At 35.7% G+C, this 12,956-nt stretch overlaps 1 long non-coding RNA gene across 1 annotated transcript; it reads right to left on the bottom strand.

Annotated features, from left to right (window-relative positions):
* Positions 1-4,937: 4,937 nt before the first annotated feature.
* Positions 4,938-11,565, bottom strand: LOC126500276 (uncharacterized). The gene is made up of 4 exons (XR_007591291.1): positions 11,492-11,565; positions 10,733-10,784; positions 10,464-10,589; positions 4,938-5,039 (listed from the first exon to the last, which is right to left on the bottom strand). It is a non-coding gene; the product is annotated as an uncharacterized lncRNA (long non-coding RNA).
* Positions 11,566-12,956: the final 1,391 nt, after the last annotated feature.

The following is a 12,956-nucleotide window of genomic DNA, read 5'->3' as shown; positions in this document are numbered from 1 at the left end:
TATGTATTTAGACAATCACCATATTCCATGTTTAGCTTCATAGGTAGTTATGGGGGAAATATCCCCCTCAACCACTATGAAAAAATGTAGTCAATAGGCATCTCACCAAAATCAAAGAATGATTAGTTTGGTTTCACTAAAGTATATTTGGAGTGTATAATGACATTAACTGTGATGCTCTTAAGATCCCAACTTTTTTATTTTTCTTGTGCCAAGAACTTAGAAAGGTAGACATGTGTAGTTAGTCTACCCTAGAGATATGGAGCAATAACTAAGTAACATATTCAACACAAAGGAAATAAAGAAGCAATGATAAATTATTTAACTCCAGCTTATTATTTCTCAACTCAAGGAAAACAGTAAAATCCAAAATATTCATAAAAAGCAAAACCAAACAGCAACAACAAAAACCTGGTCCCCAAATTAATAGCAACCACTTTACTATCAGATGACAAGTGTAGTTAGCAGTTATTCAGTCTGATTCAGGACCAAGAAAAGACTCTTTGTCTTCTACTCCCACATAGCAGGCTGCACCAGAGCCCAGTTCTGGGACTTTATTGTTTTCTGTATAGTGACTTTAAAGGTCTGCCTACCTTAGTCACAATCCCATGATTGCACCCCTAGGTGTCTTCCACTTCCTTCTTAGATTCCAATTCCCAATACATGGGCTCAAGGAAATAATCTCTTTACTGTTCCTCTGGAGAATCCAGACTGTTTGTGACAGCAGATTTAGTTGTCTTTACTCCAATAAGGACGAATAAACTAAAGTGCAATATCATTTCTTTAATTTAGTCATTGAACTCTTCTCAGGGACTTAGCATTTCTCATAGAGAATTTGTAAATAGGGTTTTTAGTGATTTCACCCAATGTCCATACTATCCTGAGAGAAGTCCAATTTCAAACGGAAGTCAGTTTCTAACCAACCCTGTCTCTTCCTATTATTATCAAGTACTCTGTCAGAATGTCTTTGTCTCATGCTGTCAATAAATAAGCTAGTTTATAAACTCTGAATATAAACACTAAGAGCAAGTTTTCCTGAGCACAAAAATGGAATTAAGGTTGAAAGTAATGAAGTTACATTTAAAAAAAAAAAGACTATGCTACTGACTAAACTACTTACAAAGGTTTTGTTCACATAGTCATCAAATGTTTCTTTAAATTAATTTACTTAGTCCCCGATATAACTTCCAAGAACATATTGTTATATAATCTTCCTGACTTTCAAATAATATGAAGTTTTTTTCATTTCAACACTAAAGAATTCAGTGTATTGGTATAGAACATCACAATATATGCATGAAAAGGCAGAGTCAATGTCTTTGGTGTTTTTATAAACACAGATATGTTGTGTGTAAAAACATACATACATATGTGTGTCCATATATTTAAGTGACCACATACCTCATGTAGAACCTTGAAAATATTTTCCAAGAGAACTGCATGGTCTGAGTAATATATAACAGATGATATCAATGTGTTTATTAAATCATCATATTCCTACTTCTGATCCTACTTTCTTTTCTTTAGCATTCCACAAGGACTAGAAAATTAAAATGTGATTTAAACTTTACTGTTACTTGGTGTGTTTCACTAACTACATTTGAGTGAAAGTCAGGATAACAGTATTAAGGGGAAACTCTCCTTGCTAACTTTTTGCCAACAATGTTTTGTGATGGGTGTGACTTTGGATCACTGGCTGTACAGACAGGGAAGTGGTTCTAGGGAAAAAAGAATATTCCCAGACAGTTAGTTTGTTTATTTGCTGATATTTTTGGATTGCGTATTGATGGGGTGTTGAAATAGGAGCGGCGGCAGGGCTGCGTCCCCGGCACCAGGCCGCCCGCATGGCTAGCTTATGCCCCGAAATAATTACACGGAAACTGTATTCTTTCAAACACTGCCTGGCCCGGCTAGTTCCAGCTTCTTATTGGCTAGCTCTTACATATTGTTCTAACCCATTTCTAATATTCTGTGTAGCCCACGAGCTAGCTTACCAGGGAGGATCTTAACCTGCATCTGTCTGGAGCGGGAGAATCGGGGACGCAGCCCTGCCGCCGCTTCTATTTCAACAATGGGGAAATGCTCAAAAAGTGATTTTCACTACATAGTGTCTCCCACTTTATTAAAACACGATTTGCTAGCTGTGTCTTAGATTTTTATCTGGGTGGGCTATGAATAAACTGCTTAGTAAACATATCAACCCTTTTGCTTTAGTTTAGGTTTAGTGCCTAAAAATTCTTTTTTAATATACATCTTCTGATTCTGTATAGGTACCAAATAAAGCATGACACACATAGAATTTTCTGACTTACTTTTTATTTTTTATTTTGGAAAGGAGTTCACTGTAGAAGCAAGATGAGTAGTACAGCTACTGACAGAATGTGCTCCTAGTCTTGATACAACAAAATCGTCATAGAGAAGAGTGCTGTGGTTTTAGTAGCCAGTCTGGGTAACTCATGAACATAAGAAAATTTTCTACTTCTATAGATTTTACACCAGTTTAAATCATCAAATCAAGTCTGTTTAGTTTCTCCCATCTATTTTAGGAAATATTTCTCAACCAGTTACTGCAAAAGAGTGTCATGTTAGTTCCAGATGCCACTATGAACACTGCAGTTACCCATTTGTGTTTCTCTCCAAGTGGAGCACCTCCTATTGGGATCCAGTACATACACCAAGTACTTTGTTTCTCCTACATATCCTTTAATCATTAGATAAAGTCAGATGTATAGTTTGTGACTAAATCTTGTCAATAAATGAGTAAATATGAATTGATAAAACACATAATTCATAACTTTGAAAATAATAAATATTGAACATTCTTATGTAGAATATTGAATCCGGAGTTCAATTCTTACTGAAAACTCTTATTGAAAAATGGTTAAAATTTGGAATGGGTTATTTTCATTATATTAAATGGGTATTCCTAGTAGCAATACCTGTGTGAAATTGGTTTAAAAAATACAGCTAAGGTATTTAAAATAATGCTAGATTCAACTGAACAGGAAACTTTGTAGAATAATAAGAATTCGTCAGTGGTTGCAAGCTTTATTGGCTTCCAGTCTACCGCTGTTAAGTGCATTTCCAAAATTTAGTTGCTTAATCTTATCTGAGATGTTTTGCTTCCAGCTTCAGAGGAACTGCAACACTAGTTTTATGAGCAAAGCTTCCCAAGACACTTGAGTCACCAAGTCCTGATGGAAGCATAATCTGTAAGGACATTGCCACTGGCTGCCAATGCAGGGGAAGAACAAACTAAATCGTTAAGATTCAGTCATCCCTAAAATTGCAGCTTGATCTTGAATTTTTTTTCTTCTTCTTGGCCATCTGTCCACAATTTTGTTGCTGTTGTTGTTTGGTTGATTAAAAAATGCTTTACTGCAGTACACAGAATCCCCCCCCCCCAACACACACACAAAAAAATGATATGGTAGTAAAACAAGAATTTGAGTGCATGAAATTTATGGTGAAGATGACATACTCACTGAAACTGTGTGAATCATGAAAGCACCACTCGTTTCTTACTGGCCCCTCACTAAGAAGAGCGAGAGCAGATTCCATTAGCTTGAAATTGTCTCAATCAGTGTTTCATAGACACTGACATGAATGCAAAACCCCATGGGATCTTGGGATGCTGCAGATGTGACTGAGAAAGCTCTCAGGATGTGAGATCTTAGCTTCTGCAATTCTGATCAGACCCAAGATGATGCTGATGCCATCAGGCAAAGGACTAGACTAGCCAAGCTGTGTTTCTAAACTATTCTTTTCCAATCTTTGTATCCACATTTACAGTTTATTTTTCTGTTTTTAAACATGAGTTATTTTTGTGTTTCTTCTCCCAGCTCCTGACTTTTGAAGAAATAAAATTGGATTAATATGAAAGTGGGATTAAGTAGAGAATAGAAAACACTTTAAACACACAGAAACCTTTAATCCAAGATGACTTTGTCAACCACCTCATGCCAAACTCCAGCAGGCTCCCCTCCAGCAGGACCTTTGAAACTCTAACCCTTTCCTATTATCAACCAAATTACTGTGCTCTACTTTGCTCCCTGTCATGATGCTGTTTTCGGATATCCCACAGAAGTGAAGTGTCTTTTCACATATCTATAAACAATGGGTGAATTGTACACTACACAGGAAAGTTTTACCATTCATAGTAGCAGGAAATCCCAAACTCACTGTATTATGTACATAATATCTGAATACACAATCAGACTCTTTGAATTACACTGTAGGATCAACAAACATAGCAAAGATCCCTACAAAATCTGTTTCTCTCAGGACATTCACAGTGCAAATTAGCCATGATGAAGGAGATGGTTAGAATTCACTTACTAGGCACATATGCATATATAACCTTTCATTTTCAATGTCAACTTTCCAATTTAAGGGATGACATCTATTACCAAATAAAAATTATAATGTTAGCCCTATAGAATTACATATGCAGCCTACAAGCATTCCATAGAATTTTCTATCCATCCTTCATCCTAAAATCCGATGTACAGATTTACTTGTAAACAGAAGAAGGAACTATTTATTATGTGGAAAATTGTGTCTCTGACGCCCATATATTGTTCAAAAATATTTGAAGGTCCAAGAATGTTCTATATTCTTAGATTATTGGCTGAAGAAAATAGTACTGCAGTGTTTTTAGAAAATACTACCACCACCTACTGGCATATGCTGTACATAAAATTGAACAAGTCTCTATATCACTTTTAACAGGTCAAATAAAGTCAGGGAATATAAGGAATATATAATATCCATGTTACTTCAACTGTATGTCCACATTTAGCCAAATGAAGCTTTCGCCATTATGACAGAATCACATAAACTTTTATTATCTAAACATACAAAAATAGAGAAAATACAAAGCAAAAATAAAAGATATTAAATTTTTAAAATACTACAAAACAGTAAGATATTGCACTCTAATGTGGAATTGCTTTTTTTTTTTCTTTCCCTTGTGAATATGCTCATTCTTTTTCAGTAAACTCTAGGGGAAATGTAAGATTGGCTTCAGTGTAGAGAGTCTATAAGAAAAACAAAATAGCATTATTTAAAATCATAACCAACCGAAAAAACAATTCAAAGCTAGAAGTTCGATTAAGTGAAACAAAAACAAGTTATAAGCCTACTGAAGTGTTCATTCCAGTTAATTTCATTAGCTTTTATCTCATCATTAAATCCCTGTTTTCTTTAAAACTTTCCCTGAGAAAGCATTAAATCACCAAGCTTTTTCCTCAGTTGCTCTTTTGAAATTTATCCTCAGACAATATTGTCTCTTGTTCTACAAATTTCCTATCTTTAAAGAAAGTATCTCTTGCATAGAATCTATTTTCTTGTTCAATAGTTCAATATTTTGCACCAATGAGCTGTGGACCCATAGAAGGATATAGGATTAAAGGCAATAGTTCTCTTCCCAAAACTTAACTGTGACACCCCTATTTGTCAGCATTTTAAAGTGAACAAATTATCCCTTCAATGACCAAGAAAGAGGATATATTTTAAAGAAATCTAATGGTATAGTTAAGAAACATGGAGGATTGGCCACAATAAATTTTAAATATTAAAGAAAATACTTCTAATATTAAGTTACATTGATACATTCAATGTTGGTCTTACTTTCCTTATATAGATATTAAATACTATAGATAATACATTTATAATGTTCCTCGTTATCCTATGTTAATAACCACCAATTCCCTACCAACAGATTGTTCAATATTTTGAAAAAATATTGTTCCCCAACACACTGTGTTTATACAGTTAATTGGGGTTTACTATTTAATAGTGAATTACTGACTTTGTTGAGTAGTTTGACAGTGTGTATATTTACTTATTTGTCTCCTTTGTACCTTATCACATCCTGTGTCCTCATTTCAAGTAGAAACAGCTATTGTGTAACTACAATGTGTTCACTCTTGATTAGCATAGCTGATTCAATGGTGGGTGGTCACAGCAGACAAGTTGCTCGATCTTTTTGCACTTAAATAAAATAATGGAGAAAGGCAGCACAGAAGTCAGATGCAACAAAGAAAGAACAAAGGGCAAAGGATGGGCAAAGGATACATTGTTGTAATGGTGATGAATGAGAAGGAGCAAAAGAGAAAGTGTAGAAGGGAAAGTTCTCCTGAGAGACAGCAAGGCCACCAAAACCAACACCTGACTCCAAAAGATACTCTTAATTCTATATGATTGCTGAGGTATACTTGTTTATTCAAGGAAAATATATCACCTATTAAGAAAAGTTAAAACATCACTCCCCACTCTCTCTGTCATTGTTCTGCTGTTATTGTACTACTATGAGAAAGATTCCCTTTCTTCATTCAATAAAAACACATATTTACAATATCCAAAAATGTAGTAATAACTTGACACAGAGTGCCAAAAGTTAGTGGTTAAAAGAGAAGATGGATAGATTTGAACAATTAAAATCAATGTGCAGAAGGGGTAAAGTATATGGGATAGTAAGAAGTGAAAACCACAGTTTTTGAAATTCTGTATGTCCATCACATTTGCATGAGAGTAGCAGCTAAGGGGATGTCACGTTAATAGTGTCAGTCTGTGGACCCGTTCAAAGTGAAAAAAGGGGACATTCAATTTGAATGTTCACACATGCTACAAAGTGAAGAAAGCTTACATTACGAACAAGAGAAGGTGAAAGACAAGGAGGACGAGGAGGAGAAGCATGCAAGTATATGCTTGATATAAAGTGCTAACTTACAAAGTAACAAAATTGGACCATTAAACTTGCATGAGCAATTTACTTTTTTGTTGTTGGTTTGTTTGTTTTTTTGTTTGAGACAGGATTTCTTTGTGTAACATTCCTAGCTGTCCTGTAACTAGCTCTGTAGACTAGGCTGGCCTCAAATTCACAGAGATCCACTTCTCTCTGTCTGCAGAGTGCTGGGATTAAAGGTGTGTGCCACCAACACCTAGCTAAAGATTTACTTTTTTTTTTATAACTCAAATAGTTTGTGCAAAAAACTACCTTATTTTTATCTGATTTAGTTGTATATTTACTTATTCATTCATTTATTCATTTATTGTGATTCCATGGATCATGGAGAGTTCGTTACTGAAGAGCATTTATCTTTTTAAAGGACTTTGATGATTCTTTGTTAAGCTCATCATCTTAAAAGACTAGATAATTCTGTTTGGGGGGATCGATTTTTTTTATTTATCTATTATTTTATTAAAAATTTCCACCTTCTCCCATCCTCCCATTTCCCTCCTCTCCCCCACTCTCCCTCCTCCCCACTCTTCAGTCCTAAGAGAATTCAGGGTTCTCTGCCCTGTGAAAAGTCCAAGGCCCCCCCTCCATCCAGTTCTAGGAAGGCGTTCATCCAAACAGACTAGGCTCCCAAAAAGCCAATACATGCAGTAGAATCAAAATCCGGTGTCATTATCATTGGCTTCTCAGTCAGCCCTCATTGTCAGCCACATTCATAGAGTCTGGTTTGATCACATGCTCATTCAGTCCCAGTCTGGCTGACCTTGGTGAGCTCCCAGTAGATCAGTCTCACTGTCTCTGTGGGTAGATGCACCCCTTGCGCTCCTGACTTCCTTACTCATGTTCTCCCTCCTTCTGCTCGTCATCTGGGCTTTGGGAGCTCAGTCCAGTGCTCCAATGTGAGTCTCTGTCTCTACCTCAATCCAACGCCAGATGAAGGTTCTATGGTGATATGCAAGATATTCATCAGTGTGGCTATGGGAGAAGGCCAGTTCAGGCACCTTTTCCTCTGCTGCCCACGGACCTAGCTGGGGAAATCCCCTTGGACACCTGGGAACCCCTCTAGAGTGAAGGGAGAAGGGGAGGATTCAGGAGAGCTTGGGGGAGTGGGATGGCTGAGATGGAGGAAGGGTGGATATGGGAGCAGGGAAGAAGATATCTTAACTAAGGGAGCCATTTTAGGGTTGGCAAGAGACTTGGTTCTAGACTAGGTAAATCTTACAGTTTATGAATCATCATCATATATTTCACAGTTTTCAAAATAGAATCAGGTAGTCTCTCGTGACCCAATACAACCATATAAATACCCAACTACTAAGCAAAGAAATCAAAGCAAATTTTAAGGAAGAACATAGATGCCATCAATATTCTTAGGAAAAGGAAGTGTCATGAAGATTTACCCAATTACATCATGTATATGCAAGTATGGTTGTGAGAATTCTTGAGCTCAGTGTCAGAAAAACACAATGTGATGAGCCTTAGTTGAGTAAAATACAGTTTCTGCATTATTTTAAAGACAATGTCTTGAATGAGGCTGAGAAAAGCAGTGAGCAAGACAAACTTTTAAGCTTAATACCATTAATACCATGTTTTTTATATATACCCATGTGGTATATGCCTAAGGAAGGCTCAAGTATAAAACAAAATAACTTCAGAATACAGAATATTGAAGTGCATACCTAGGTTCACCATAAATATATCAACATAATGTTTCCTCACAGTAATCTTTGATTATTTTGAAATTAACTTTGCTTTTACTCTTAGGTTTAAGAATGTTTCTTGGTAGGTGTTGATAAACACCAAAGCATGTGCTTTCAAGATGGACTTGGCATCCCTAAATAAACATGGTCCCCTGGCCATTTTACTCTACTCTTTTACATACATTATTTAAGTTCTTTTCTTTAAATTTTTGTATAAAAATGATAGATATTTTAAATCCTTTTCCTCAGAAACACTCATATTCATCTGAGCATAGTAACAATTAATGCTCCTATGCTAAACTAAATATTTCATTATTCCAATTATTTCCTCTAATTTTCCATTTTATTTTTAGGTAATTGTTACACAAAAAGCTAAAATATAGACTGCGGGAAATACTTTTTCAGGCTTATTAACTAAGTAGTGAAGAAAGTCAACCAAAATAATGGTTTAATCTTTAGAATCATTAATCTATAGTCCTTTATGCCATCCATAATTAGATAGAAGAGTCGGTTGCTCCAGTCATTGAAGAAATGCGCTCATTTGTTAAGATGGTTCCAAGCTAAAATCATTCCAGATTGTTGGCTTGTAGCATTCCAGTCGGAGGCTTATCCCAACTTTGTCTTCATAATAATCATTAAATTCAATTCAAATGCTAGTCATGGGAATTGTTACTTGACATTTATTTATTTTGCAATTTATCTCAAACTGATTTTAATAGGGGAAAAAAAGCACGAAGGAAGCCAATCTGCTGCCTCAGCACTTCCTTGTTTGTAGAATATTTCAGCTGAGGTGACCCTGTTCTGGTGGGAAACTCTATGATTAGAGCTCTTTCTGTCTCAGTGACCAGTACATACACTTTCCTTTTTGCTGAAGGTATAACCAAGCTTTCAAGGGAAACAAATTAAGATAACAGGCATTATTAAATGGTCAGATGAAGGACACACTTGAATTTTTAAAATACCTAGTAATTTTAAGGTAGGAACTGATTCTGATCAGATAACTTGTCATTTGATATATTGGCGTAGCACATTTGTTTCAAATAAAAGAAAGAGAAATTTGAGAAGTTGTAAGTAGAATTTAAGGATAGGCTAACAGCAACAACAAGATTAATGTTTAAGTGTAAAATACACACATTATAATAATATCAATGACCTTGGGCCTCGGAATTTTTTTTAATAATCTTTTTCTTTCTTTTTGAAATAGCCCCCAGGTCTGGAATAGTTGTATAACAAAGATTGGATTCCCGATTCTGGCTTTTATTTATCTTTTGAGAATAAAGGAGAAAGAACATGAAGTTGAAGGGGTAGGGAGGTGGGGGATAGTTGGAAGGAACTATGGGGAGAGCAAGACTATAATATATTGTATAAAATTCTCAAAAAAACATTTAAAGGTCATATATGGAATGGAACAATACATATTAGAGACATGTATATGTATTCTTCTTGGGATAAACAATTCACTCCCCGTTTTTTTCCTCTAAGTACTGTGATGTTTTTTCTAATACTTTTCCTAATAACTACTTTCCCCTAATTCTTTGCAATTCCATTCCGATGCAAGCAAAGTCAGGATAGTGAAGATCCTGATACAACAATTGTTTCTTAGAGATTATGTTTTATGAGAGCTAAAAATATTAGCTAATAATTATGACTTTATTTTGTTTAATTTCCAAAGGAGTCGCCATGAAAATATATTGTTTTACTACTTTGTTTATCTTTGTTTAAACTGAAAGGCTTGAATTCTTTAGTGTTGATTTCTGGTGTAACAAGATTGGCACATACACACACACTACTAAAAAATAAACAATAAATAAATGAATGAAGAGAAATCAAAATTTAAAAAATAGCTATAAAGTTTCTGACAGTCTTTGAACTGAAGAGCAAGCATATGAATTGCAGAGTTAGGAGTTCATAGGAAGTTATTAACTTATATAACATTAGTCAATTCTTTCATTACACAGGAAAAGATGAACCCAGTTATATTAAGTAAGATTTGGCTGGTGTTGTTTGTTGTTCGGTTTTACCTTTCCTTGATCTCATTTGCTCTTAAAAGAAGGTCGCATGCAGGGTGCATTGTTGCACTAATCTGTCATCCTTATTATGCTTGTGAGGTGAAGAAGGGACAGTCTTGAGGTCGAAGCCAACCTAGACTACAAAATGAGATTTTGTCAAAGATAAAACGCAATAATGTACTGATACTTTATTGGTGAGAAGATATGATGTTTCAGTAAGGATCTCAAATAGTTGAGGCTGGCCAATCAGGGTGTTCATCTCTGAGGGGAGATAAATTCACCTTTTCTCAACATTTTTTAACCGCTTAGAGTTCTTCATTTAGTGGCCAGATCCTAAGAAAGAGGGAGACAAAAGAAAGGGAATAAGGAAGCGCAGAAAGGAAATTGATGTAATTATATTTAAAACACAAAGAAAATTGAAAATAGAAAAATTGGTTGAGAGCTGTATCGATTCATGTAGCCATGCATTTGGTTAATCGTTTACCAAAATGTCCACATTCCAAATGAGCTATTTTGTGTTACTAAAACTTACTTTCTGACATTTCTTTATAGATAAGAGCAGCCCACCTCACGCAGCAAGGCAACATGTAATACAATTGTGTACTCATTCTTTGGTGGCTGAGCACTGTCCCCATGTTGTTAAAATCCCGTGAGTCATATTTACAACAGGTGCCTTTCTCTTGGAGGGTTTTAATTTTTGCCTCCTAGAATGGCACAAGATCCAAATAATTCATATTTTCTAACAAAAAGCTAGAACAACCACCTTCTCACTTTGGCAACTTTTTTGCTCATTTCAAAAAGATATAATTTGTAGAAAGTAGCAAGCAGAAGTGTAAACTGTTCACCAGAAGACAAGCTGCTCGCTAAGTCTGCTATCTAGGTCTGTCTTACCTCCTCTAATGTTCAAGTCCCACCGTGTTTCCTTAATGGTGTTTACACGATCTTCAAAAATCCCCTATCCTGATCTGTGATAACATTTAGGTTTGTGCGAATCTGCAGGCTACACTACAGATGGTGTCCTTTAGCAGTGGTCAAATCACCTGTTGAGGCCTTCTACAATATGCAGAGTTCATCAAAGGAATCCTGACAGTCACTGGAATAGTACATCTCTTTCAGCATTGTTTTAAAACATGTTTTCGAAAGAGAAATGTTTTCAGTTAACTACAGTTCCCAGAATACCTTGTAGAATATTCTGTCTCTATTGATCTTAAATTGGCATGGCTACCCTGCTTTCGTTGGCAGAGTTCTGAAGGAAGAGAATAAACACATGATGTAATGTGACAAGATTTAAATTATGTAACAGTGCTGTAGTGCGGCTTCATCAGTATTTTCAACTTTTGGTACGAGGTAAATCTAAAATCTGTTTCTATCCAAAGGACTTTATTAAATCAAGAGAATTTCATGTTGCTATATGTATAGAAGTGTCTGATAATACGCCTTATAAACAACAGATAATAAACTCAAACTAGATGAGCAGTTCATTGCAAATTCCTGCAGTTCAAAAAATACTACATTAGAATAGGCCCACACATTTTAGGTGCAACGTTTTGGTGTAGTTTCTATCCATTTACCAAACCTTAGAGAATTTTCAGTGCATCCCCGTGCTTGTCATTAACATATACTTTGCCTATATACATAGAATGCTTCAGGTTTGGAATGACAGGTTAAATGAGAGATTTAAATTGCTCGCAGTGTGTATCCGTACATGCAGTTCTATAGAAATTTACCTTTTTAATTAAAGTAAAATAGAATTGATGTAGACCACCAACATTAAGAAGTTCTTCATTTTACTGTAAACAGTGGAACTGTTCTCCTTTATAAAAGCAGATAAAATCTAATTGAGAAAAAGAATATGATACTATCCTTAGTTTCTTGTATGTAGCACTATACAAGCATTTATTTGGTGGAAAGGAACCAAGAGGTGCTTACAACATTTAAACTCTATATGAGAAGTTTCTTCTAGAATTCTACATTATGGATATGAACTCTGTGAATGCTTGACTAAGCTTTGGCAGTCTTATGCATTAAAGATAGAAGCGCCAGTCGTTTACCCCTGTGCCTTAGCATCCTCTTTCCAGGAAGGACTTTTAAAAACACGGGACACTTCATAAAAATATGTGAAAATATCTGGAGAGCTTTTGCTCTCCTGGATGGAACCACTGCTCTAGAACAAGTTGTGGAATTAACAACTTGCTAGGTTTAACTATGTTCTAGAATACTACCCAGAGATTTCTGTGGCTTATTTTTTTTAATTAATAATNCTCCTCTGCTGCCCACGGACCTAGCTGGGGAAATCCCCTTGGACACCTGGGAACCCCTCTAGAGTGAAGGGAGAAGGGGAGGATTCAGGAGAGCTTGGGGGAGTGGGATGGCTGAGATGGAGGAAGGGTGGATATGGGAGCAGGGAAGAAGATATCTTAACTAAGGGAGCCATTTTAGGGTTGGCAAGAGACTTGGTTCTAGACTAGGTAAATCTTACAGTTTATGAATCATCATCATATATTT

The sequence above is a fragment of the Alexandromys fortis genome, unplaced genomic scaffold, assembly GCF_014885135.2.
Source record: "Alexandromys fortis isolate MF-2015 unplaced genomic scaffold, M_Fortis_MF-2015_v1.1 scaffold_33, whole genome shotgun sequence".
Taxonomy (NCBI): Eukaryota; Metazoa; Chordata; class Mammalia; order Rodentia; family Cricetidae; genus Alexandromys; species Alexandromys fortis.
Note: the sequence above shows the minus strand (reverse complement) of the source record. Positions and strands in the feature narration are given on the sequence as shown.